We start from the raw sequence: 25,103 nt of genomic DNA on the forward strand, positions 1-25,103 counted from the left end.
TTAAGTGATGCAAATCGCTAAAGCTCCATTGGCATCGAGGGAAAATCTTTAACAGATGAGAAGGATGCTGCATCTCTGAGAAGGCTGCATATGAACGAGGACAGGTACAAAAATACGAAAAGTGTGACCAATGTAATCACAGACCATTTGTCTGTTTTCCTTGCTGGCAGAATCACTGGGGAAAGAGCAAGATTTAGACAGCAATTGGAGAATCCTATTCAGCTTTCATTTGAAAGGGGGGAGGTTTTTCAGCACAGACACAGTGGAAAATGGCTGAATGGGGAACCTGAGCAGAACAGTTCTCCCACTGGAACAGTCCTGGAGTAGATCACTATGGGGATACTCCTATTTCAGGGTGAAAATTATTTCATTGCAGATACTTAGTTTGCTCCCAGAACAGAATCAATTTTCAGGAATAGAAACTTTTATTTTGGAATAAGGAATCCACAAGGGAAGATAGTGTAGAAGAGCAATCATCCACCTGTGTATTTTGACTGGCCTGTATTTACAGAGGGTCAGAAAACTGCAACAAAATGCAGTAGTGGCACTGCTTCTTTCCACCTCCTTAGTGATGTGACTCCCCTGCCCCTGTGCTCCAGAATAGCTTTCCTGGGCAATTTTCTCATACTATCAAGCTCTGAAATGCGGAAACCCTAGTTAAAATTCCTCTCAGACAACAGACTAGAGGAAAAAAAGTATTCAGAAGGACTAGGTCTCCTCCAGAACCCATTTAGCAGATGGGTATCTCTTTAAAAAGATTTCTCTCTGTCATGATGTTTCTTCCGTGGATTTTTCTGCCTGTTGGGTTCCCAGCTATTTCAAAAGGGAAGTGACTTTGTTTCAGTAGGAAAGTACGGCATCTTGAAACATCACAGGAGTCAGCACTGTTTTCTCTTCTGAAAGTTTTCTCTTCTGAAGTTAGGAGTGAGCTAACATTACACAGCTGGGTCCTGGGAGGTGTGAGTTCGTTACCAGGTCCATCAGAGACATCTGTGAATGCTGGGGCAACTGCATGGGATCCATCACGATGACCAAATGCAGATATTGACTGAGTCACTGGACTCAGTAGACTGGACTGTCTTTACAGCTAATGGAAGGAAATATGTGCTTTCATCTGAGCTATTCTAGATATTTGCTATAGGATGTGATACCCCACAAAGATAAAGCGCCTGTTTCTTTCCACCTGTTACAAAGCTAACCCAGGATGACTAGCTCAGGTAACAGAGATCTAAGCAGTAGACATCTCCAGCTAAGTGAATTAGGCTGAAACACTAGTGTCTTTTAATACCTTTTATATGGTGAACCTATGTAATTTAATTGTGATCCTCAAAGAGGGATAAAAGGGTGTGAACATGGATCATGTGCTCTCCTAAACAGATGGGCATCAGATAGGACATCTGGAGGCTCTGAGATGGACTATCTCCTCTTCTATCATGAAAAAATGTTTAACGAATTCTGAAAACTTTTGGAAATTTGTCTGTGGAGAAAAAAAAAGGAAGTCTGACAGTCCTTCACACAGTTTCTTCGTTTCAAGGTCATCATGAATTAATTTTGGAGATCCATGGAACCAGTTGTCTATGTCCAATAAATTATGGCAGGTAATTAAGCTATTCATTTTAACTTCAGTGCTGCATTCCAGTGTCCTTGTGGATCTGCTATACTGGGTGCTTTTTTTGCAATAGAAAACTTGGATAGATAGTTCCCCATTATTTTGATAAGGACGTTGGTGGAATGCTGTCCTGCAATTTTTTTGTGTGAAAAGTTACTGTGAGTTGTTCCCTGAGCAGAATTTTTTTTTTTTTTTCCTTTTTTCTTAGGAAAGCTGGTCCCCTTCTACCCAGCTTTTGATTCATTGGTTCTATAGGATAGTATGAATATGCACATCTCTATAACTAATTTTATTTGTGCACTTGTAGCTCCGTGATTCTTATCTCCTCATGATCTTTGACAAGTTTATACAGGTAAGACTATCGATGAGATAAATCTGAGCTATTATCTTCATTTTGCAAGTGGAAAAGTGAGACACAAAAGGATTTCCATTCGCTGCAGTGAGCTTTGTATCAGGCTGCAAGTGTTTGAGTCAAGATGTCACAAAGTTTGTGGCACATTTAGGGAAAGAATCCAGAAAATCCAAATCTCATTGAGTGTACAGAAGGTAACACAGGCCATGAGGAAGAATTAGGATGGCAGACTGCACTCAACCCTGTGTAGCCCTTGCTTTCTGTTTTAGATCACCAGTTAGATCACCAGTGTCCACTCACATTTTAGACTGGACCAACACAGAGGTAAGGCTCATCAGGGCTAAAATATCGAGACATGCATTCATTTCAACTGGTGCACTATTGCTTGTATCCCTAGCTGTTGTAACACCCACAAACAGGATAGCAGCCCAGTTTCCTAGAGCGTAGGCACATGCGCCAGGCAGTTTCCCCACCCTCTGGGTTCCCGATGGCTGCAGGTTGCACAGCCAGTGGATTTTGGAATCCCTTGGATGCCAACCCACTGCAGCTGCAAAAGGTCTTTCGCATCTAGGGACTCTTCTGCAGGGCTTCTGAAGAGTGCAAAAAAAGGGCGCACTTTTGTGCGTGTGTGAGGGCGATGTAAGCTGAAGGAAGAGCTAGCATAGAAATGATGCTGTCAGAGATCATGTAGATGTTGGGATTCAAGGGATTTGCCTTCCTCGTCTGCTAGAGACGGGCCGGGTCCTGAGATCCAGCTGGCAGCGAGTCTGAGCGCCGGGATGTTGCAAACACACATGCGCACGCGAACACACGCTCACAGTACGGACATTCAGTCTGTCAGGTAGTGTCCCTCAGAGCCTGACCTCCTCCAGTTGCTGGCACCCAGACCAAAAAGCCCCTCAAGCTCGTGGCTGGCAGACATCAGCTAGGACCGGCGAACTTGAAGTTTGCTAGTGGATCATGCACACACGGGGAACAGGGAGCACATTCACACAGCTCGTTAAGAAGAGAGTTTAGCTGTGACATTGCTGGGATCAGGTGTGGGGATTGGATCAAAATACTGACCAGCAATTGCTTTTCATGCAGCTGGCCCTTTGTGTCCCCTCTTTCCTCTGTTTTTACACACTTGCTCCTTTCTGATCCACCTCGTTCCCTTCCTTTCCCCACCTTTGATCTTTCCTCTAAACATCCCATAGTAAGTTTTGTACCTTTCCACAGTCCGCTTAAAATGTCCTCTAGTAAATTTTACACGGTCCTCAAATTTTCTCTGCTCCATCCCCATGTCTCTCGTAGTAAGTCCTACCCTGCTTTAGGCAACAACCCCTTTCAGTTCGCTCAGCTTTCCGGGGAGAGAGGTTTTTTTGGCTGACTTGTCTTAGAGGGTTTCACACCAGGTCTAATCCTTCTTCTCTGGAAGGCTCAGAGTAGGTGATTCAGTGGTTACTGGGAGTCCTCCCCCTCTTGTTGTTCTGGTCTTCCCTGGGTCTTTCTTTAACGTGATTAGCTGTTGGTCAAATAACCTCACAGATGCTTCGGTTCCGTTACTGGAAATCCCCTTTGGAAATTTCTGAGCCAACATTTGATTTCAGCTTAGAAATTTTCTTTTATTTTTCACTCTGAAGTTCAATCAACCATTTGTAAGGACATTAGAGAGTGGCCTAACCGACAATGTGCTGAGATATTTGGATGCAGATCTCTCTGGATACAACCCTGGCATGGGTCAGCTGGAGTCAAGGGAGTTACGTGGTTTCAGTCATACAAGACTGTTCCCTGATGCCTGATGCTTCTAATGTTTGCTTTTTTATAGATGTGGGTAACAATTGCAAGTCATCTGGGGACTAGGAAACTGCCATAAAATCCTGTGTTTTTACATTGTCTATTTTCCAATGAAAATGACTAGGAAAAATGCCGTTTCTTGTATTTACACTGTATGAGGTTTCAGAGACTTGTAGGGATTATGTATAGGTCAGAATCATAGAATCATAGAATCATTTAGGTTGGAAAGACTTTTAAGATCATCGAGTCCAACTGTAAACTTAACACTGTCAAGTCCACCACTAAACCATATCCCTCAGTCTATCTAAGTGGAGCACGAATCCTACAGAGGAGCCACCTGAGAACGTTTTTACTGAGCACAGCAGAATTGCTTCTCAGGTCAAGTTCCTTGTAGATCTTGAGAAGCTCGTGTAAATCTGAGTTTATAAACTGTGATAGTAGGTAAGGGAAATACAGAGCTGTGTGTGGAAGTTCAGCAATACAAAGTGAACAGTATGGTAGTTTCCACAAGTTGATTGTGTAGGTAAATACACTTCACACGTAAGACAACCATTTATCTTAAGGAATTTGGCATCCAAATTATGATGAATTGCAAGAATTTCCCCAAACCGTGTGAGGTAGTATTCTTGTGCTCATTTCTTTAAAGTGCTAATACTTCTTATTAGTTCAGTATATCTCTTCTTTCTCACATAATGCAGTTCAAATCTAGACCTACATGACTTTGAGGGTTTTGCTGGTAGGTTTACAGTTGAATTTAACTCTAGAAAGATCTCAAATATTGCACTAACCCATTAGTAACTTAGTGTAATACCCTTTGAAATAATGACTACTAATGTTTCAGGAAGCCTCGTGATCCCTGTGCGCAGGGAAGTGATGTCTGGTGGGTGACAGACCCCATTGGTCTGTAACACAGGGTTGCTGGGTCCCCGTCCTTGCTCTGCCACGCACAGAATCAAGTAGGTTGGTAGGCATCTCTGAAGGTGACCTAGTCCGAACTCCTTCTTACCCATGTCAGGTTGCTCAGGGTTTTATCCATTTTGAGACTTGAATCTCAAAATGGAGGATGGAGATTCAGCAACCTCTCTGGCCCCCTATTCCAGTGCTTGACCACTGCCTGGTGAAATGTTTTTCCTTGTATCTAGTTGTGTTTTTTCATGTTTCTACCTGGGTCCATTGACTCTTGTCTTATCACTGTGCACCTATGAGAAATGTCTGGCTCCAGCATCTCTACACCTTTCCATTAGGTAGCTGTAGACAGCAATAACATCTCCCTTTTGCCTTCCTTCCTGAGACTGAACAAACCCAGCTCTATTAAAATTCCACTTCTCATTCATTTCCTTTAGGACTTCGATCAGATTATTTAGCCTCATTCTACCTTTCTCTCTCTGTAAAGTTGGGACTAGTTCTATTTCTGTACCTCAGCAAGGAGCTGTGAGGATAAATGCATGGTAAGTTTCTCAGTTATTGTGAAAATGGTGTCTTATGGAAATATCATTGCCAGACAGTGAGTCAGCTTGGGTAGAAGGCATTGTCCATAACGGAAGAGCCTGGAAAGGGCATGTGCATTATCAGGTGAAGGGGCATCTGCAAATGCTCCAAACTGTTGATCTGCTGTTCCTCTAAAAGCAAAATGTTTTGTACTGACTTTCTTTCTGTGTTTGTGTGTGTCTGTTCTTCAAGGCATATAGAGCTTGCTTTGGTTTCTACAGATACACTAGAGTGGTGTGTGTGTTGCCATAAGAAAGGGGGTGGGAATGGTGGCAAAGAGGGTTCCTCCTTGTCCACTTTTGCAGCTTTTCAATAGACAGCAAGCTCAATGGATCTCACAATCCACGTTTCCTGAACAGAAAGGGCTGGTTTTACGTATTGCCTAGACACATAATAAAATCACTGCCCTGAGGCCTGGCTTGTCTCCACTTATGTCTCATCTGTTACATGCAGTCCCATTGACCCCAAGACTGTTATTCTTGGTGCACAAATGTAAGCTTATGACAGACCGGGTCCTTAGGACATAGCAATCTGCACAAAGTGATTCATTTGTGTGTTACACTGGGATTTATTCATATTCTGTCAATATTCACGGTCTTCTGAAAATGTTGCTATCTGGAAGGGAATTAATTTCGGATACAAAGAAGGTATTTCCTCACCTTCAATCTGGAATACACCAGAATAAAAACAAGATGGTAGTATTCAATTAACTGTCTTCCCAGCTCGTAGGTGAAATACTGTGTTCAGAGGAAAGTGTGGAAGTGAGTAACTGCTATTATATTATGTCTATTATTATCTGACCCCCAAATCTGTGAAATTTTTAGCATATTCTAGTTTTCATTAATGTTGGCAGAATGTTGGATTTGTATTACAACAGGTAAAGATTAAGATATATTACAATGCAAGGATAAAAAAAAATCTGCCACCTTACTCCTGGAAAAAATAATAATGTGTCAGTTGCATGAGGGTCTGATTCAAAATAGTGGCATAAACCAGAAACAAGTTGTCATGCAAATCTGATTAGAGTTTAAATTAAGCTAGTCAAAAGCATTTTTCTCACAAACCTCTGGCAACATTCTGGTCCAGCCAAATTTGCCCAAATGCAAGTGTAGTCTTTTTGGAAATCTTTTTCTCCAGTCCGTCCAGCTCCTTTCTGCAGATGATGCCGTAAGTTGAGCAGGGCTAAACAGCGCTGTTCACCTTCTCTGTGTAATTTTTCATTTCATAGACCATTATCATTGTCTCATTCTTTTGGCTTTTTTCCAAGCTGAAGTCCTAGTCTATTCAATTTCCCCTTGTACAGAAACCATTCTATATCTCTCATTGTCTCTGTGCATTTCCTTGTTTCTTTCTCATCTAGCTGAGGTGGGGTGAAGGCACAGTACTCACGATGGAATTTAGCGCTGTTCAAATACAGGAGGGCAGAAGGGCCTTACACCTCCCAGGACTGGGCTTTGTCTGCCCTAGGTTGATCAGAATAAGTTCACTTTAAACTAAAATAAAAAACTAGAGATGAAAAAAGGACAAAAAGATCCAAGTGAATAACATCATTTTCATCATGACCCCATTAAGGTTAATAAAATGTTAAAATGAGACAGTGCTCACCCACTGTTTTATCTTTACTTCATTGCTTTTTCCTACTAGCAGTGCATCAATAACCTGCAGTATATTCTAACTGATTGAATAAAAAGTTATATTTAATTGGGAAATCAATGAGCAGAAATAGGGCACTGAGGTCATATAGATTGTATCATCCTGACCAATCTAACTCACTTGCCCTTTGAGCTGGTCTTTCATCATTATATTTCACTTGCCAATTCCTCAACGGTCTTAATTATGGGCACAGCAATTTGTCTTCAAATATTACACTACAGTGAAATCTATGCATCAATAAATACAGCTCAAAAGCTGTTTTCCACACTGCTGGAGAGTTAATTGCTTCTATGGTGAGAGCAAATGCTGTAATTCTTTACATTTGTGGTGCTTTTCAACATCTTCAAGTGACTGGAGGCCATTCAGAATGGCTAAATTAAAGGAAAACATGTCTTTGAATATGAAGATTGGTTCTGAGCAATTTTTGACACTTTATCTGTACAGAACATTCTGCTCTGTGCTGCAGTTGGAGCATGGCTAAGAACTAGCAGAGGACACTTTAGAAACCATAGCTAGTGTAGTCAGAAGGATCTGCTGGCTGTTCATTTTCTACCTGCCTCTTTTAAACACCAGCTATATGTAGGGGAAGTGGTGAATACCACATTTACAAATTTTGCCCAGTCTAGGAAAACCAGCTATTTCTGTTCAGGAAAGTGCAGTTCTAGTGCTGTGCTTGTGTTTGTCCTCTCCAAAGCAGGAATGTGTGAATGCCACTTGGAAAGCACAGGGTGCAAGTGAGCCTTGAAAAATCAGTCTGTGAGCAAGAGTAGTGGAGAAGTCCACAGCTGTGGAAGGCATTGGTTGGGCTGGGTGACTTCGTTGCAGGCTTTCATCAAGTTACTGCAGCCAACCCTCCAGGCCATACAAAGCATCTGTGTCTCTATTTTGCTGTTCTTTTTGCATGCCGTAGCTGTTGTGCTCCCTGACTCCTAAACCGCTTATAAGTTGCAGCCCTGGTTTTTGTGCTGGCAGCTTGCCTCAACCTGATTTCTGAGTGGCTGTCAATATTTTCTGCCCTTGTAATAGGCAGCCTAAGGCCCTCCTAGGAACGATTCTGGCACCTCTGAAAGGAAAGATGTCGTTTCTGCCTGATGTTATCTTACCAAGGGTGGATGGGACAGGAGCAGACCTGGGGCCACCAGTACTGTGTTGCGAGTATGCTCTAGGCACTGGGATCTCCTGAGTTCCTCCACCAGGAACACCTGCTCGGTTCCTTGAAAAAAAGCATTTCAAGTGAAGCAGTGTGCATGGGTGATTAATTTAACCTGCAGCCATGAGAGGTTCCAGTCCACATTGTATTGTGGATACAAACAGGGAATCACTTTTGGGGCAAAGAACTCAGCAATGTGCTCAAGGGTGAGGAATGAGATCTGAGCGTTCTCGTTACCTCAACTCCTTGTCTGCAAAGATGGTAACGATTCCTTCTCTGAATGTTTGAGGCTGCTATTTGAGGAACAGGCAAGGAAATATTATTGTTTTAATTTGTGGGTTTCTGAGCTCCTGCTCAACAGTGTCTTCAGCAGGAATTGCTTGACTGTATGTGAATAACTAAATAGGCATTGGTCCTGTTTGGTGCTACGATCCGATATCTGTTAAATGTGTTTGGCATTTAAGTGGGGCAAGGTTAAATCCTAGGTCTTGACCATATTAAAAAAAACCCTTATCAGGCAGAACACCTGTTATTTTGCCTTTTCTTCATCTAAAACCTCAGTCATGCAGCTGAAGATCCTCTTCTGACCAAAAGCTTCATGAAAACAGATAGGTGGTTGTGAAGATTTTGATTCTGATGCTTCAGCTTTTTCTGACAAAATGCCTCTGTTGAGACGTTTCTGACAAGCTGTAAACTGTATCTCTGAAATATCTGGACAAATGTGTTATCTTCTGGGGAGGCTATAAGGGCACCAGGAGTACCTGATTCTGAAAAACACGTATAGAAATAATCCTTGTCTTCTTAAAAATATTTCTTCAAATAAAGATGCTCTTTAATGTCCAAGGCATGTATTGCAAGAAGCTTATTCTCTGAGCCAAGCAGAGTGGAGCTATTGAATAACTGTGCCATTGCATGCATAAATATCCAGAAGACAAATCAATTATATCTACATTAGACATTAGACATAATGGAAATAAAGCTACTATAATTGAACATTATCACAGGCTTTGACGTTCCTGGCTTGGAGAGCAAATATCTTAGCTTCTGCTTGGAAGGCCATCTTGGAAAGCTATCAGCCCACACAGGGGTACTGACAAGACAAATACACTTTAGAAAAACCATGGCACACTGTCTGTGCCTCAGACTCTATCAGCCCCCAAAGTCTGTCACAAAAAGTGACAGCCTCAGGAGAGGTTTGGACTTCTGCCTTGGCTGTGTATTTCCAACTTTGGAAAGCTTTTTCATGGAGTTTTCATACATAAAACCAAAGTGTTGGACTTAGCTCACATTATGTTCATGTCCATCTCTTAAAAAGAGTATTAAAACTAACTTCTTGCTATAGGGGCACTAATATTGTTGAGTTTCATCCCTACTGTATTCACAGTGCTTTGTCAAGGGTGTCAAGACCAGTACCTGCATCTTCAGGGATAGGTTTGAAAGCTCTGAGGGCTAAGCATTGCCTCCCAAAAAAACCCAAACAAACATGAAGTCTATCTCCAAATAGGCACAGACTATCTAATCACCGTACTTGCAGATAGGCTTAACGGAGCTTGCTGTGGAAAGTGGTGGAGCCCACATAAAATTAGGCAGCTGGTCAGAACATGCAGGAATAATATGTACAGAGTATTAAATATGGACTTTCATCTAGAATTTCAAGTGCCTTCCAAAGTTGTTGTTGGGTTTTTTTTCCATTTTCTGAGTATTTATGCCAGTGGTTCCCAACTTTGCTGTCCAAACGGCACGGTGTGTGCAGCCTCCTATTTTGAGCTCTGTGTTCACGGGGAACCTCAAGAAGCAAGGAATCCTACAGCTATCGGAGGATCTTGTGGTGAGCCTATTGTCCCCAATTTGAGGGATGAGGATCACTTTCTACATCAATAACGTATTTGTTTGCAGGTAGTTTGTGGATGGAGAGGTTGGGGTTAAATGAAAGACCTACGGCTTCTAGAGAGTGAGAGTGCTAGAAAGAAAACACAAACCATTCACTGTGGACCTGTGTCCTCATTTCAGGTCCTATCCCAACATCCACAGCTCTGGCTGATACACAAAAGAAAGCAGGTACGCCTTTGTCATTAAATCCCTGTGGTTGGTCCCCTGCATCTGCACATAGAAATTACTTACTGAAATGCTACATCAGCAGATACTTTTCTTGATCTCATCCGGCAGAGGAAAACATGCATACCCCATTTTTCTTCTTTGTTTGGTCACATGATCTTGTTCTATCTGTTTTATGGAGCTCTGAAAAGCAGTCAGGTTTACAGGCTTTGTGCTGATATTGGAGCTATTATCTAGTTTGTTTTCTTTTGCCAATGGGGATTTGGCTAGATTATCTTCCCTCGGCACATAAACCCTAACTGTATGTTTTCTATGCATGACTGATGTGGTGATGTATCATCCTATAGAAGATGGAAAAGTGTGTCTTGTGACTGCCCTGAGCAAACTGACCTTCCTAAAAATGAAGCTTCGCCTTTGTGAATGCTGCTTTAGTGTTTCTAAAAATGAAGCTTCGCCTTTGTGAATGCTGCTTTAGTGTTTCCTTTGTAAAATAATACTTTTCATGAGTAACAAGCTCTATAGCTGTGTATTGCAACATTTTCTGTCTACAAAGAATTCGATCTTCTTGAGGAAAGAGCAATGGTTAAATGTTCATTTCTTTTACAGAGTGTAGATCTGATTATTCTCCAGTCAATTCAGTGTTTTTCTTGAGGTCTTCTATGCTAGTCACAGGCAGTAAAATAGAACAAAATTATGAAGGATATCACTGTAGACAGCGAATGGAGAAATAATTTTAGGAAGAGGTCACCTTTGTAGGCAGACACTGTATCCAGATGTAGTAAGGATTCTGCAGATTTCTGTGGGTTTCTACATTTAATTATAGGTACTGCTGAAATGTCATGGTGGGCACACATACAAATGAACTAAGTCATGGGCTTTTTTACTTTTTTCGGGGCAAAGATTAAGTAGAGCTACTGTTTCCCTGGCTATTTCCTGAGACCATTATCAAGTTCCAGTGCAATTCCCCTATGTCCAGCTTGGCCACCCTGTAGTCACACCAAAATGGAAGTACTAGTGCAATAGCTCTACTGATATCAATAATGTAGACAAGACTTACCACCAGTATATAGTAAAAGAGAAATTAGAGTAGCAGAGAATAGCTATGGCAGGACAAAGATAAGAGAGTCTTTAAATAGGATTAAATAGATGATGGATTGATTCTAAGCTTCCTGAGCTGGTGCATATACAAAGACCAGTTTTACTTTTAAGGAAGTGCATCCTTTCTACACGACTGAAGGGAAAGAGGGTTGCAGATCAAATAATTTTTCATGCTGAATCTAAGACCTGGCAGAAACATTCTTCATCTTAAGAAAATGAATTGAACGAAAAATAAAGTCCATTCACAATATGCAAAAGAGAAGCTTCTACACATGGCAGGTTCATACTGCGAGCAGGCTTATGTCCTTCTTCCTGGAATGGCTATGTGAAAGTAAAAAGGAGTAGCATGACTTTAAATCATCAGGAATCTTCAAAGAAAATAATCAACTGGGAAACTGAGCAAAGAGTTGTTGGTTGTGGCAAGTAGTGAAAATCTTTGAGGAGGTGTATTCAGTGAAAGGAATAATTGTACTAGAAGCAAGAAATGTTGATTCCTGATTGTGAAGATTCTACTAAAATCCTTCTCTAGTTCCTCCACATCCAAAATGGGAATAGTCCTTCTTCATTTACAGTTAGAGGGAGTTGTGAAGTTTAATTGTCAGCAGATGACTCCCATAAAAGTCCACTCTGAGTAATGCACTCTGCCATCTGAAACAGTGTCAGATCCCTCATGTGTCTTGATTACATGGAAATTTTCCATGATTAGCCAAATTCATGCCAACATACCTGCCCTTGTGCCATTTGGAATATTGGATCTGCAGAAATTGCTGTGAATAAAGGGATGAATGAAGGCAAAGTTTGTGTTCAGTGCCAGTCTCCTCCAAAAGGTATTGAAAGGTATTGCTGTTGCTGAAACACTTTCATCAGTGTACAGTTTTTTGCTTCTTCCCCTGGTCTCATAGTCCATATTCCTTGACTCAGAGACATCAAAACCAAAAATCTTTGGCAACAGCAGATATTATGTAATTTCAAACTTGAGTACTGAATTTTGGAGTTGCTCTACTGCTTGACATCTGAGGTTATTTATTTTTATTTTTCAGAAGTCCAAAAGATTTACCAGTTGAATTCAGGTCAGGCCTTTGTTTGGGTCATTAAAGGGAACTGATTTTTGTAAGGAAGCAGCTGATTTTTGTGAGGGCATGGGAATCTTCATACTGTACTCAACCAGGCATCTAGAGCTCGGAGAATAATGATAAATGCTTTACTCTTTAATGGCACAGCTTATAATAGTGTGAATCCAAGAGAAACATGGGAAAAGAAGTATGACTCCATGTCTGGGTCCTTTTTGCTTCCTGAAGAAAAATACTGTAGCTCTTCCTAAAGTATCAGCTCTTCTGCATCTATCAGCAATAGCTGATAAAGATAAGGCAAAACCAAGGCTCTTCTGCTTCCTACCTATGTTCCCATCCTAGCTTGTGTGGGTGGGATGTTTGGGTGTGATCTGGATGAGCTGGTCAAGTGTTTGTATTTGTGCGTGTGTGTGTGCAAAAGAAAGGGTTGAAAGGCTGGGCGATGAGTGGATAGACAGCAGCCCTGCCGAGAAGGACTTGGGGGTGTTGTTGACGAGAAGATCAACATGACCTGGCATTGTGCATTTGCAGCCCAGAAAGCCATCTGTATCCTGGGCTGCATCAGAAGAAGCGTGACCAGCAGGTCGAGGGAGGCGATTCTGCCCCTCTGCTCCACTCTGGTGAGACCCCACCTGCAGTTCTGCGTCCAGCTCTGGGGTCCTCAGCACAGGAGAGACAGGGACCTGTTGGAGCGGGTCCAGAGGAGGCCACAAAAATGATCAGAGGGCTGGAGCACCTCTCCTGTGAAGACAGGCTGAGAGAGTTGGGGTTGTTCAGCCTGGAGGAGAGAAGGCTCCAGGGAGACCATATAGCAGCCTTCCAGTACCTAAAGGGGGCCTGCGGGAAAGATGGGGAGGGACTTTTTACAAGGGCATGTAGTGACAGGACAAGGGGTAATGGCTTTAAACTGAAAGAGGGTAGATTTAGATTAGATATTAGGAAGTTCTTCACTGTGAGGGTGGTGAGGCACTGGAACAGGTTGCCCAGAGAAGTTGTGGCTGCCCCATCCCTGGAAGCGTTCAGGCCAGGCTGGATGGGGCTTTGAGCAACCTGGTCTAGTGGAAGGTGTCCCTGCCCATGGCAGGGGGGGTTGGAACTAGATGAGCTTTAAGGTCCCTTCCAACCCAAACCATTCTATGATTCTGTGAAAGGACGACAGCTCAGTCCTCACCATTTGCTTTAGTGGACAGAAAAAGCAAAGCCCAAGCTAACCCCCTTTTATGTTGTAATGCTGGTAGAGGACATGCAAGGAAGTGGTTCCAGTACACTGGCCCACGCTGACCTTCTGGGAAAATTCTGTGGATTTTAACAGTAATTACTCTAAGAAACATGTGGAAAACCTCTGTAGTTTGTCCTGATAAGACAGGAACCTGCCACCTTCAGAGGGAGGCCTGGGTCTAGATAGACCTGGACAAATCTCAACATTATGGTTGATTCTTCTCCAGTGCTGTGACCTCTCTCCTGGTCTGTGACTAAGCCCACCTTCTGCACACAGGTTTGCAGAGTGGAGAGAGGCAACAGAGGTCTCAAATGATGGTCACAGTCCCTGGGGGTCATGCTCTGCTGCTTCCCTCCTCTCACATGGCCAGACGCACCGGTGGTAACCATGAATAACACTCAAGCTTGAGAGAGGATTGGCCAGGTTTTCCCTAAAATGGCTAAAGGAACATCAGGAGAAGAACAGGTACTGAAGAAAAATGACATTTTGGAGCTGTTTGACTTTATGTTGCGTCACAGAATGAAACTGTGTCCTGGAAGAAACTCAGACGCAGTTGGGATACATCCTGATCTTGAAAACAGCTGTCTAGCTTACATACAAGAAATTGGGAAGAAAGGACACAGAATACTGTATGAGGAAAGTAATCGTCTCCTCAGTACTACATGAAAGCTTTAAGAGGCATCGGCTTTGTATTAAATTTACAGGCCCTTTTTTCCCCACAAAGGTGATCTCTCCCCTGTGAAGCAATTAGCGATTAAGAATCGGTTTCATCTTTGTCCTCGTGATTCATGCCACACATTTGTGTTCATTGCAGAAGGCAAGTTAAGTCCCTTTTGGAGAGAGCCCTATATAATTTTATAGTCATCTGCAGAAAGAACATAACTCAGTGTAATTTGTGTTGCACAGCTCAACTATTGTGTAGCACTGGGTACACTTGCAAAGCTATCTATTAGGAGAGCTGTCGTGGTGGTTGTTCAGCAGTATGAGCTGAGCAGCTGCTTTTGGGAGGTGGTCTGGTAAGGGTGTGTTGTATTCAGTGAATGGGGATGCTCAAAAGACGTCTCCAGAGGTAGACAGTTCTGCACTGGGATGCTCTTGCACCATGTTTTCCAAAAATAGTGTGTGATATTAATATTTTTAACCACCATGGGCAAGGTAAACGGAGAATTTTTATATTGTAGCAAAGCATTCTGTTCCCTTCTAAGCAAAATACCTGGGATTCTGCCACTGCTGTGGCTCTGGACAGATACAAAGAAGATACTCAGGTTAAACGTACAGTTAAAGCCACATTTGATTAAATGAAAGACAGTGGTGATACTGGTATGGCTTTGAGATGCCTGAGGGAATTATTTCTCTCGTTGTCTCTAGGTCTGGTATAAGCATTGCTGTCATTGTTCCTCTGAGTAATCAGGATACACACTGCAAATAAAAAAAGACTGTTTTTTCATAGTCTTCGCCTTTCTCTCGCTTGGTGAAGAACATGTAAAATCAGCTAAAGTGTCTGATCGTCTGGCCCACCGGTCAAGCAGATTTTGCTAAAGCGCAGCTTTACAGGTGGATATATGTGATCAAATTCTCAGATGTTACGATAAGGTGTACAGTATTGCAGGCAGGGGTGCAATCCCAATGCGCACAGTGTGATGCAGCATATGGACTTTGGTCCATATTCTTCATTCATATCTTTAGAGTCATATTGTGTAAATCCATTACAAAGGTCAACCGCTACTAATCCTCTGCACCAGCAATTTTCATCTAGGATCACCCTGGTGCCAACACACTAAATCCAAAAGGTCCATGCATTGAAGTCCCCTGTGAATAGGTTTAGACTTGCTGTTCAGGCATCTGCATTTCCAATGGGACCACAAAGTAAAAAGTTGAAAGCCTTAGACTGAACAACAGAATCCCTAACTGAGGTCACTTTCATTAGTTTATTTTTCAGTGCAGACAGACATCTTGCAGCAGATGAATAGAGAAGAGAGAAAGTTTGAAAAAAATGCATGTCAGTTCAAATGTTAGTGTTAGTATGAAGGCAAATAGAAGATAAGGAACATGAGGTCAAAGAAAACAAGAAGAAAAGCCCCCAGACAAACTCATGATGCTTTCAGTTCTGGTCATCTTTTCATTGACTCAGTGGATCAAAAAAGCTGTCTAGAAGAGTAGGAAGCATGGCAAAACTATTGTATGGATGTAGTTTCTTCCACAGCTGAAGAACAAAAGAGAGTATTCAAGGAGTGAGGATACTGCAATGAAGGAAAAGGAGAACAAGACTAGAGAATGATGAATCTCTACCTTCTGCAGCACAAGAATTAAAGGGTCATCCAATAAAATTTCCAGATTGTAGATTTAAAAACAACACCAGACATGCTTCTCCACAAAATGCATAACTAAAATGCGGAGGTCATTGCCCCAAGTTATTTTAGATGCCAAAAAAGTAAAGAATTTAAAAAAGAGACAAAAAGAATTAATGGAAAATGGACCCTTTGATGGCTGTTAACAGTACGCTGCAAATGGGAACACTGCTGTAAGAATTCCCTATCTCACTGGGAGTGTAAGGAAGCCAGAAGTGGAGAAGATATACTAAGGAAGGATCACTACAGATTTTCCCTGGTTTTAGAAGTCTTTTTCTAAGCATCTGCACTGCTTTCAGTGAAAGGTCATTGGTATGACCCTCTATTGCTCATCTGAGGGTCTTAAGAGCACTGCACATTCAGAGCAGATCCTCCCTTGTCCCTTATTACAGTCATTGGATTTGATCCACTTTTTCAGACTCTTTCTTTCTAACCCTCAATAAGGACAGGGAAGCACATGTTGTAGCGTATTCTTATTCATCACATGAGATTAAATTGTGTTGTTTTCTTCAGGATGTAATCACTTCAATAGTTAAGAAATGAAAAGTGACTCTCAATTCTGAAACGCTTTGATAGGTAAAGGTTAGATTTTTGATTTCGGTAAGCATCTGGCTGCACTGGCCACTCTCAAAGAGGAGAGACTGAATGGGATACTAATTTGTATATTCCTGATGAACTGATTTCTGGAAGTTACATTTTGGTCCAAAAGATTACACTCTCTGCTATATTTCATAAGTTTGAAGGACAGTATGCTTTGTTTTCTTTAGCAGCAAGCCCAATATTTCTGTAATGTCTTCAGATCCTTTTTGACTTCTCTTGCATGTTCCTTCTTATTTGTTCCAGTTAGCAATATGTCTCCCAGATAAGAAGCACTGCCATTTAACTCCCAGCAGACCAGGCTTTTCTGCTCTTAAACACTGGAGCTTATTAGCTTGGAAGATACTTAAGCTAACATTCATTTTAGCACATCTCATACTACTTGGCTGCTACTTCCTAAAGAGAAAATGAACCACATATTCTGTCCTACTGTTTTCTTTAATCCCAATAAAGTCATGGTTTCTTTCTATCTATTCTATTAATTTAGGCTAATCGACACTGGTATTAGCTGTATTGAAAATAGAAGGTGTTTTATGTGGTACCACACCTGAACATACACTTTTCAGATAGTAGCAGAAAAATATAGTTCCTTTGACAGACATAATCTATAATTCTGCAAAACCTGTAGTTTTAAAGAGGTTGTCTTCCTGTACTGTTCCCCTGAATAACTTAGGGTGAGATTCATCGCTACTTGCTAGATATCTACCACTTAAGGACCTACGCCCAAGCTAATCACCCTGGGTTCCCCTCAGGGAATTTGTAGGTCATGCTTCTCAGGAACAAACGTGGATCTCTGCTACAGCTGGGGTGAATTTCCCTTCTTTGATTATCAGAGGAGTCTGAAATGTGCTTGCACTGTAATGTCTGTGTCCGATCAGGTAAATCTTACCACAGTTTCCTGGTAGCTTGCTTAGAATTACAAAATGTTATGGAATGAATGGTGTCACTGATGGGATAGCGTATCTGTAACTCCTAGGACGATGAGTCCAGAATGGGTTTAGAAATGGATGGGTGAACTGGTTACCACCCTACTTTGTCTTTATGCTAAATATCCCCCAAATCTTTTTCTCTTTTGTTGAACTTGGGTGCTTTCCATTGCTACCCTCTGCACTTTCTTCAAAAGTCCGCATCTTTCCTGAAGTGCGGAGTGAAAACCTGGAGACAGCAGACCAGCTGAACCTCTTACCGTGGGATGTGTTCTCCGAGAGTATATTCCTGCTTAGGTCTCCTACTACTGTTTGCCTTGCTCATGCCATTGCTGGCTTATTTTCACATCATGATCCACTACAGCGCATAGCCTGTTTCTGCAGAACCGTGGTGTGAGTGGCTGCTCCCCTCTTGTGTGAGCGCTGTTGATGACTGGTCGTGGCGTAAATTTTAAGCAGAAAAGTTCCTGAAACAAGATATGAAAATGAGGGTCAGGTAGATATTAAAGCCCCGACTGCGTGTTCCAGATCTGAGCTTGGGTACAGGCACAATTGATTATTCTCATTTTGAATAATTCTATTCCACTGCAGCCTTGGAAAAGTCAAGTTATGGCTTGTTTCTAAATTCTCCTATTTTGCCTCAGATCCATCTTTTAACAGAAAACATATATTAAGTAATGTTTCAAGTAGAAAATATTACATCATGCATAGGGCAAAGGAGGACTTAGAAAATGGGGTCTTCAGGAACATCCCACACCCTGGCTCTCAATTATGCTAACTTGAACCAAAGTATGATTTTTCTTTACACAGCATGTTTAATACAAAGATATTTAATTCTAAATAACTTGTGTTATTTTGTTGTGAATTTTTGAGTAGATAGCATTCTAATTCAATTTTCTGTAAGTCTTTTAGAACACTTTCATGACAAAAAATGTCCTTGCTTGACTGAATTAGTTTAATTCAAAATGATGTAAATTGCCAATTCTAATAATAATTTAAATCAGTAAGTGGGAAGCCTTGATTTAAATAATCTATTATAACTTTGTTTTGCATTTATAATTATTTTACCAAAGATAGCTTAGTCCTTACTGACTAATAACCATAAAAACATCTTGATTTGGGACTGAATAATCTTTAGAATAAATCTGGTATTTTTCTGCTAACCAAGACAATATTTGTATACATATACATATGTGTGTGGATACAGAGACATATAGCTATACCGATAGAGATACATATGTTGGGTTTTGTATATGTCAGTTAAGTAGTAACATAGCTTGACATAAACTTACTCTGATTTTTATGTCTCATATTTTCACTATATTCGAGGATGAATGAACATTTCCTTTCTACTAGATGATGAATGTTTTATGTGCAATTTGTGTCAAATTACATTTAAATGGGAATAAAATTCAGTTAAATGCACAGAAACATTTTAATGATTAATTTAATAAAAATACCTTCATTGTGGTAGACATATCAGGGAAAAAAGTTAATGAAAAATGTTTCATATTCAAAACATTATTTAATAAACAAATGAAGTATTACCGTTAATTAATTAGCAAATCTTATTATTTCTTGTCATCATGCCCTTTAAGATTTCCAAACTACTGGATTTCATTTGCTCTGATTGTATCTTTTGTCCTAAACCAGAGGAAGAAGAGAAACTGTTCTACTTTTTCTATCCATATTTTGAAAGAAATAGTTATTGAACTGATACTTGATTAAATGAAAATGATTTTTTTTTTTTTACATTGGAAAATTAATATTTGCACCTAAAAAAGAGACTCCAAATGTCAAAAATAGTTTTATAACTTGAGAAAAATCTGGTTTCGGGTAAGAAGTTGGTAACTTCAACCAATTCAGCAGTTTGCATTTCTATAAAGAATTAAGCAGTAAACTTTTATTTTAATTTACATTAATTTAATTATGTTAGTTTAGACTTCAGTACAGATAGCCATAATTTCAAATGGCTTATTTTAAGGCAAAAGACATTTCTCTCAAAAAACCTGGTTTAAATAATAACCAGTTTTTATCTTCTTTATTAACACACAGACTTAAAGCAATTGAAAATGACAAGTAAAATGAAGAGCAATCATTTCGTTGAAGGAGAGCAGATCCACAGGTCATCCAAAACACCTTTTCAAGGGGAAAAATACGTGAACAGAACCAAACCACTGCCGAGTGACCCTAGACATCCAATATTCCAGGTTTGCCTACTTAATGCAGGCCGTTTGTTAGGACCACCTGACATCTATTTGATTCCGAAAATAACTATGACAGATGAGTCGTTTTTCTCTAATCTTGCTACAGCAGAAGGGGGTTTATGGTCTGGTTTTGTCAGTGTGAAGGCAGCTTCCACCTCCTTGTGGGTAGTTATGTCCAACGGAGACGTTCTTCTCCCGCAGCCCCGCGCTTACTTCACCTTTGGTTCGGCTGGACGCAGCCGTCCCTCGTTTCTTTTCTCAGCTCGGTGGCGGCTGGATTGGGTCCTGCTGGCCCGGGGAGGAGGCGGTGCGCGCCGTGCGAAAGCCGTGCGGGCGGATCGTCACCAGCGTAAAGCAGAAGCTCAAGAACATCTGGTACTTCCCCTTCAGACCTTGACTTTTGAAGTAAATTCAAGTGGGGATTTTTCTTGGGGCATTTTTAAATCCTGAGGGATGCGCGGGGCGGAGGGCAGCGTGAAATAGGTGCGTCTGTTGTCTGAATGTCCCGCTCATCGATGTAAATGTGGTATAAGCAAGTGGCAGGCGTTTGCGGGTCACATCTGAATTCTTTCTGGTGCTGAGGCAGCGCTCTTGGAGCAGATGATCAACGAGACATTTCACAAAGTCCTTCCTACTCAACATAATATTGCAGGTAAATAATGGCCTTTCAGTGAGCATCTTCTTTGGAGTACGATGTAGGGAGGTCGATGTTTCCGTGAGCACCGCCTTAAAAAGGTGCTCTTGTTCTTGAAGGAATCAGGATTCCTGTTACCCAGGTACCAGAGAGAATTCTGCTGCAATAGAAATCTTTCATTTTGCTTTGTCTGCAAACTGACACAGGCTGTGTCATTCGGATCTGGAGGTTTTACTTGTTATTAAGTTGAAGAGAAATAATGTTGAGGCAGGGAAAAAAGCTATATAGAAAAATGGGGTTTTTTTTGACAGGACAGTCTCCTGTCTCACAGACTGTGTTCTCCAAGCCAGAACAGGAGTGCAGGCCAGAAGTATTTCTCAGCAGTAGAAGAAATTACTGCAGAGATGTTTGTATGAGAAGTCAGGGTAATTTTTTCCATACAGGAAACAGAGGAAAACATCTTTAAGGTATAACTTTTATCAGTACGGCTAAAGTTCAGTTTCACAATTTGAACCTTATTATACATTTATTTTGGGGCCCAAAAGAGTGAATTTCTGGCTGACATCAAAGATACGGTAAACATAAAGTTACCTCAGGGAAGATACAGAGAACTGATTTAACATGTAATAATCTAAAAATTTGTTTTGCTGTAATGTCAGCAAAACCAAAAAGACCCTAAGTACAAAGAAAAAGCAATGATCTGGATTTCTAGCTGCTTACTTTGCTCTTGTTATCAGGTAGCTGGAAACGATGCAGTTAGATCGATGCCTGTATTTAATAGTAGGTGTGAAAACGCAACCTCACATCATACCTGCAAAAATGAAAATCTGCTTTATAGGACTTTACTACAGCCCTGACCATAACAGCAGAGAGGTCTTTTGGACTGTGATCACCGGGGAAGGCAGAGCACAGCTTGCTTATGCTTTAGAGCTGATAGAAATCTAAGGAAGGTCTGTCTGTTAGCTAGCTTCTTACTTCTGGTTCTAAGTAATATTTTATCTTGCTCAAAGCCTAATTTTAAGTCCTAGGTTTTGGCACAGAAAAGTGTCTGGGGATTTAGGTGTTGCTGATTGACCTCTGGAGAGCAGCTGATGGAGACCTGCTCACCCTCCTATCCCTCTGTTTGCTTTTAAGATGGTGGCAAATGTAACTCCTTGCTGTAGGTCTGAACCAACAGTTGCAATTTTCTTTGGTTTTCCTTTCTGCACCTTACTTTCTAATCTAATGGCTGGCTGAATGACATATGGACCCTTCCAGGTTTTAATCCTGCCTAGCAGACTGGGAAAAAGTCTGTGCATTTCAGTAGTAATCTACTAAAGAAATCTATTGTAGATAAAACAATTATGTCTTTCATTTGTTCTTTTTTTCCCTTGAGCTGACATACAGTTCTTTCCAACTCTATAAAGGTGTTTTATTGCACTTACTAAAAATGTCAAGGATACTAAACAGCAATGCATAATTTACAATAGACTTTGTAGGCAATGGAGTCCTTACAGCCACAGCTTCCTGAGAATGTATTTATTACTATTTTACTACCTGCTGTAGTATCCAGGCTCAACTTCCAGTGTATTTGGTGAAAAAACAGAAGGGGAGGGGAGACAGGGACTGCTGGTAGGCACAAGTGGGTGATTACTGGACATTTGCCAGTTTACCTAAGATAAATGGATATTATTAACTTTGTTGACCACATTGAAGTGCTTTAATTATGCAGAAATGCAGGCAGGAAAACATTAAGCCAAAGAAATGTGCTTGAATTAAAGTGTTGGGGTGCTGAGAAAAAGAAGTCATCCTATTCCAGCAAGATTAAAGTGACCTCGGTTATTGGTTAAAAAGCAAAGTGAAGATAGATAGGATATTTTCATTCCGTTTTAACGTATGGGTTCTTTGCTGAGGTTGGTGTTGGTTAGTAATAAAGTGCAAGCTTCAGATGTACAATAATCATGATGACATGATACTATGTTGATGTCAGCTTGACAAAAGTGATCCGCGTAGGCACTAACTATGATGTTTTAATGTATTAACCAAGGAGGTTGAGAAGTCCCTGGGAAAAGAATACACGGGTAGGTACAACAGCTTGCAAGCTATGTTTGAAGGGTAGGGTTTTTGAAGCAATGTTTTTAAGTACCTATGCCACACATCCTCTGCTAGGCTTTTGTAAAAGAAAGCTATCACTGCAATTTCAGTCAGAAATAGCATTTTCTGTCTCTGTATTGATTTCTGCTTAAGCAACATGCACAGGTTTGTCATCATTTTAGTGTGTTTGTTCAGAAATGAAGCTAGCAAAAGCAACAAGTGTTAATTGGGCTCAGTTTAATTTTAATTTACTCTGACGGTCAATACCTCACACTCTGTGTAATAGCCCTTTATTTACCATGGGAAATGTCTTAAATGCTGAGAGAGGAGTCAGCCTGAGCAGAGGAATACCTGGGCTTGTGGTAGCCCTGAGCAAGCCAGCACACAGCTCTTTCACTATGGCTCGCAGTCCAGGCACAATCTCTGGAGTCTAGATGCCTTTTCTGAAACAGGGTGACAAGATTTGTCTTGTTTTACAATCCTGTTAGTAGTTACCGGAGCAGGGGATGGTGGCACAGCACCTGGCTGGAGGGATCACGCTTCCCGCTGGCATCATCTTGTGGTAGGAACTGAGGATCAGCCAGCCGTTGGGAATGAAGTTCCCTACCGTACTATTTTCATTAGCTTTGCTTGAAGAACCCATGACTTCACTGGGGACCGCTTGCTTGTATGATGCCAAGGACTTTGGTAAGTGCTTGCATGATTGAAGCCATTGACTGGCAGCGGCACAGAAGGAAAACTAGATGGTATTAATGTCCTGGAGCCATTAACTCTTGCACATCAGATTTCCTTCTTCCACAACAAATTCTGCATGGTAAAAATGTGCAAGGTAATCAAAGTAAGCAGAGCATTTCCTTTCATTTTTTTTCTCGCTCGATTCACTTTATATCTCTAGCTAGAGGCAATAAGGTGTGGCTATCAAAGGGGGCCTGAATCCACTAGAAGAACAGTGGATTTTTCTAAGTGATCCATCTAGATGAGTCTCACCAGTGCTGTATGCTTCTAAAGACTGCCTTAAATTGACATGCTTGGTTTAAAGCCTATTGCTTTTCTACATGGGCCTCCAGCAAAGACTTAGTTGACTGAGAATAAAATTCCTTTGACAACTGTAGCTGTGTAGACCTGCAACATGGTATTGCCTTTGCTAGTAGCAGGCCATAAGCTTTGTGCTGAATTTGCAAAGCTGCAGGACTGAGGCGCGTCAGGTTTGCTTTGTCTGAACTCTTCGTGACCCCCCTGAGCTTTGTTTTACTTGCTGTAGCTGTGACAGCAATTTTTTCTAATTGACCAGGTGTCTATGGCTAATTTGTTTTACTTTTGTTTGTCTTTCTGTTGTACCTCCATGGTTTTATGACTTTAACATAAAGTTGTAGTATAGAGAAATACAAGCCTGGTGGGAGAGCAAAGAAGTGGAGACACGGGATGTGGCGTAGAGGAACACAAGCAGGGGATGAGAAGAGATGGGGCACTGGAGACCCAATGGCTATAAACAACTCAGCCATGGTCAGTTAAAAGAAATGCAGACCTGGAGCTGGTCAAACCTGGTTTCAGGGGTAGCAAAGAGAACAATGAGCAAGTACCTGACGTGCAAAAGGCACGATATATAGTAAATTTAGATGTGACATGAAGCTGCAGACAGATTAAGAAAGAGCAAGGTGTAAAAGCATGTTAAGAAACATATAAAATGGATCCCCAAATGGATCCATAAACCCCAAACGGATCCTAAAGAGAGGAAGAAGAAGAAACCATCAATATGAAGATCATATTCCTCCCAGTCAAGGAATCCAGATGCTGATGGCTCACCATAACATGCCCCATTCCCACCTCTGGAACAAAACTACCAACATTGTGTTCCAGAAGTGCAGGGTGAGGCTTAGCATAACATCAGGAAAAGGGGTAGAAATTAAGATGTGTATGTATAACAATTTTAATTATATTATTATGATTATTATGGGAACTTTTCTGCATAGAAGTATTCTTTTTTCTTTAATAATTAGACTTGGACTAATAATGATTAGACGGTTAAGATTTCAGTTATGCTAACAGCAGATGCTTGGCTTTATAGGTATCAGGTATGCTTCCTTTTTGCTCATAAACAAAATTTTGAGCACAACAAAACACAGTAGGTCTTAGGACCATTAGAAGGATAAAACAACTGCGCTTTTACCAAGTGTGGCTGAAGCAGAAAAGACACACAATGCTTATTAAAAGTCAGGCTGGAAAAAAGAGGTAGAAGAAGAATGACATATTTGGGAGTCCCTTTTATTTTTTTGGAGGGAGGTGGAACTTCCTATGTCCCCAAGTATCTCAGCGTGGTGATACGTGGTTGATATTGTGATGGTTTAACACATCATTGTATGTTAGCTGAGCTGCAGTCACCGTCCCTGCTCTCCCGCTTAGTCTGTGATTAAGATAAAGAAATGCAATTTTGCCTACTTGGTTTCACTGTGGGATGTGAAATTATTTTGCATTCGCCGTAAGTTAAGGGCATGCACACAGCTACCCAGGCTCACCTGATAAGGAGCAGCTCACAAACTAAGTGTAAGATTCATGTTTTCCTACCCACATTCTTGTAGTCTAGTAACCAAAAATGCCATGCAGCTGCATGAGGTATATGAATTCCTATACAAAAGTAAACAATCTGTATTCTAACCTACCTACTTATCTGGCTCGAGTCCAGATGCAAATCCAGGCAGTGTTGTAGAAATAATGACAAGTTCAGACCTCCAATTATGAAGTTAGAACAATTTATTAACAGCTCCTAGAGTCCTATCAGGGGTCTAGTGTGCTTGTCTTTCCTCAAAATGTATTTTTTTATTTTGCAAGGGGAAGCAATAAATTTCTTTCC

Source organism: Aquila chrysaetos, chromosome 19, assembly GCF_900496995.4.
Source record: "Aquila chrysaetos chrysaetos chromosome 19, bAquChr1.4, whole genome shotgun sequence".
Classification (NCBI taxonomy): domain Eukaryota; kingdom Metazoa; phylum Chordata; class Aves; order Accipitriformes; family Accipitridae; genus Aquila; species Aquila chrysaetos.